Source organism: Bos indicus x Bos taurus, chromosome 19 (assembly GCF_003369695.1).
Source record: "Bos indicus x Bos taurus breed Angus x Brahman F1 hybrid chromosome 19, Bos_hybrid_MaternalHap_v2.0, whole genome shotgun sequence".
NCBI classification, from domain to species: Eukaryota; Metazoa; Chordata; class Mammalia; order Artiodactyla; family Bovidae; genus Bos; species Bos indicus x Bos taurus.
Window position 1 is genome coordinate 40,574,524 of NC_040094.1, and position 4,214 is coordinate 40,578,737.

Genomic DNA, 4,214 nt, shown 5'->3' on the forward strand with positions numbered 1-4,214 from the left:
GATCTTCAATATGTCACTTAACCTTTGAAAGTCAAAGTCGCTCAGTGTCTGACTCTTTGCAACCCCATGGAGTATACAGCCCAGGCCAGAATACTGGAGTGGGTAGCCATTTTCTTCTGCAGGGGATCTTCCCAGCCCAGAGACTGAGCCCAGGTCTCCCAAATTGCTGGCAGATTCTTTACCAGCTGAGCCACCAGGGAAGCCCACTTAACCTTTGGGCTTCAGATTATTCTGATAAACAGCTGGAGCGGAAAATCGTTTATGAGCTCTTCCATTTCAAAATTCTATAATTCTAGGATGGAAATTCCATCTTTGTTTGAGAATAGAATTCCCACAAAACAAACTCTTTTATAGTTTACCAGAAGTCTGCTTTTCTGCTCTCCCCAAATGACATTTTATAATGAAAATTCACCTGAAAAACTCTTTTTGGGTACCAACAGCCACATTATGAGGAGAAAATGAAAATATTTATTTACCCCAAACATATATCAGCGATAATTTGCCTAAGCTCTTTAAGGAATATTAACAAGTACAATATGGGGTGGTATGTAGCCAAATGAGGTAAGCTGAGAGATATACTAATGGGGGAAGCATGGCTCCAAACATTAATATGTTCAGAGATGATCTTCAGTTATCTGGAGTCCTTGATGTAACATTTCCCACTAAAACATTCCTCCAACTCTGGCATAACATGTGTTTCAAACTAAACTTTGTACTTCAAGTCAAGAGAGCAGCTCTAGGTCCTTTCGTAGGTAAGTAGGGCAAGTGTCAATATTTTGGAGTGGTCCAAGTTACACAGTTAATTATGGTAATGTAGATCTTCATGGTATATATATAGTCTCTAACCAGGCTCCCTCTTAAGTCTTTTATGAGGTCAAGGCTATTCAGTCTGTATCCATATCGTTTCAGTTGTGTCAGAATCCTTGCAACCCTATGGGCTGTAACCTGCCAGACTCCTCTGCCTGTGGGGATTCTCCAGGCAAGAATACTGGAGTGGGTTGCCATGCCCTTCTCCAGGGGTCTTCCCAACTCAGGGATCAAACCCGCGTCTCTTATGTCTCCTGCATTGGCAGGCAGGTTCTTTACCACGAGGGCCACCTGGGAAGGCCATACACAGTTGATATGACTAATCAATTCAGTGAAAACAGTCAGCCAATTTCAGTTATACACCAGTGATATTGGGCACAATATACAGACAGATCATATTTTCAATAACTTGCAAAATATTATGGTTTTAAAAAATAAATAATTACATTTTGGAAGAAATTTTATGACTTTGTGCCTATATCCATGCTATGTCAGTTTATAACTTGAGTTCTCCTGTGCTCATTTCGGTAAAAGTTTCCTAAATTTCACATTTAAATTATTTGTGTATCGTCATCCTAAAATAATAAAACCCTGCAAAAATTACTTTTGTAATATAAGGTTTTCTTTAGATCTTATAAATCTGTGCCACAGGGCAATCATGTCCTATAAAAATGGGGTTGAACATTTACTACATATCAATGTAGTAAAAACATCTCTAAATAATGCAGATAACTTAAAAAATTAATTGGTATAAAATTGGCATAAAATTAATTGGCTAAAAATCATTATATTAATACTTGTTTTCTTGACTAAAAAAAATAAGGGGTTCAAGTGGAAAATAATGTATTTTATGTTAAGAGAAAGAACATATTTTAGGAAACAGTTAAACAATAGGAAGATATTAATAAATGTTACTAAGTTGGAACTACCTAAAACTCATTGGGTATTTTTTATAAGAAATCCAATCCAAACTTTCTGAATTTGAAACTTGGCATGACATGATTTATTAAACCTCAGAAAATTTGTCTTCTTTTAAAAGGCTTAAAATTAGCATTGTTCAAACTTTAAAATCCCTTAAAAGTATCACTTTAGGGCTTCCCTGAGAGCTCAGAGGTAAAGAATCTGCCTGCCAGTGCAAGGACATGGGTTTGATCCCTGGTCCGAGAAGATCCCACGTGCCAAGGAGCAACCAGGCTTATGCGCCACAACTATTGAGCCTGTGCTCTGGAGCCTGGGAACCACAACTACTGAGCCCACACACCCCAACTACTGAAGACCTTGCACCATAAAGCCCATGCTCCACAACAGAGAAGCCACTGCAATGAGAAGCCTGTGCACTTCAACAAAGCATGGCCCCTCACGTGCTGCAACTAGAGAAAAAGCCCACTTAGGAACCAAGACCCAGCACAGCCAAAAATAAACAAAACTGAATTTTTAAAAAGCATCATTTTAACTTTACATTATCTTTTAGAAATGATAATGGCTTCCCTGGTGGCTCAGAGGTTAAAGCCTCTGCCTGAAATGTGTAAAGCTCGGGTTCGATCCCTGGGTCAGGAAGATCCCCTGGAGAAGGAAATGGCAAGCCACTCCAGTACTCTTGCCTGGAGAATCCCATGGAGGGAGGAGCCTGGTAGGCTACAGTCCATGGGGTCGCAAAGAGTCGGACACGACTGAGTGACTTCACTTCACTTCACTTCACTTAGAATTGAGAATTTCCCTTAATAAAGTACTTAAGCATAAAGTGGGAAAATTATAAGTACTTAAGCATAAAGTGGGAAAATTGTCTTTGTAAACTGTATGCTTGGCTTTATCATAGACCAAATGTTTAAGCCTAGAATGGCCTTTTCTAAGTTAGCTTTGCTTCCATATATTTTAAGTAAAAATAAAATCAAAGTCATATATAAAGGGAGAGACAGAAAAAAATCATTGACACAATTTCCATTATAAACTAAAAACAACTGCCAAGGCAGACACATTTTTTAGAAATATTTAAGAACTTCTTTGTTTTAAAAAACACTGTAAGAGGAAATTGCAGGTAATGCACAATAATCACATATTTTGTTGTTTGAAACTGGTATTAAACTATGACAACTGCAACTGTAGTATTTTAGCAGTAACTGGAAATATCAATTGCTTGGGAGTGAATTAAACAGCAAATAGTATAGAATACTGTTCTGCTTATAGATTTATTATTCAATTTGAGTTGTTGCTAATAAATGAATTTATACACAAATATTAAGCATAAAACACATATAGTATATAGCTAATTGAAGCATTATTTTGTATTAAAACATTTAGTTTTTGATCATGGTAGAGCTGTAATTAACAGCTTAAATTAAAATAAGTTCTTCCACATGAAATAATTTAAAGGAATTACATAACAAATATTTTATAATAACTATAAATGGAGTATAATCTTTAAAATTTGTGAATCATTATATTGTACACCTGTAATTTATATGTTATACATCAACTTAAAACATTTTAAAATACAAAAAAAATTTTAAAGGCATTACATGCTCAGTGGTTTGCATAAAGACAAACTCTGAACAAGTTAGAAATGTTTCTAATTGTATTTTATTAACATTAATAAATAACAAATAAAATTTAGCAAATATGTATCAAAGACAGTTCACCATAAATACTTTAACAATGAATATTTTTCAATTTTGTGCACCTTTAAGAAAGCAGTGATCTTAGAAAATCTATAATTATTAATCTTTTTAAATGTAAAAAATTTTCAAGGGATAAACTTTTTTTTAAGTCTAGTTACTTGAGGAATTTTCTGGAGTTGTATTTGCTTTCTTGATGAAAAAAATGTGTTCTTAGTCCTCTGGGACTTTTTTTTTAACGTAGGAAAGATTGTCCAATACAGCTGTCTTTCGGGTCATCTTTCCTGTTAGTGATGTCTCAATAAGCCAAGGAGCATATGTCCATCACCTGATCTCTTACAGGTTTCAGAGCTGCCTGCTAGTGGAACTGGTAAAGGAGTCCTATTGCTAGTATGGTATCAAATAACGGAAGAAGTTTTTGTGGGAGCATTGTGTTTTTATCCTTTACAATATTGACATGCAAATCTGTAATCATATAATTGAGTATTATTCACTTAGGCAATTGCTATGCTATGCTAAATCACTTCAGTCGTGTCCAACTCTGTGCGACCCATAGACGGCAGCCCACCAGGCTCCCCTGTCCCTGGGATTCTCCAGGCAAGAACACTGGAGTGGGTTGCCATTTTCCAATGCATGAAAGCGAAAGGTGAAAGTGAAGTTGCTCAGTCATGTCCGACTTAGCGACCCCATGGACTGCAGCCTACCAGGCTCCTCCATCCATGGGATTTCCAGGCAAGAGTACTGGAGTGGGGTAGTTAGGCAATTAACTCTTGAGTAATCATCACACAAAGAGGC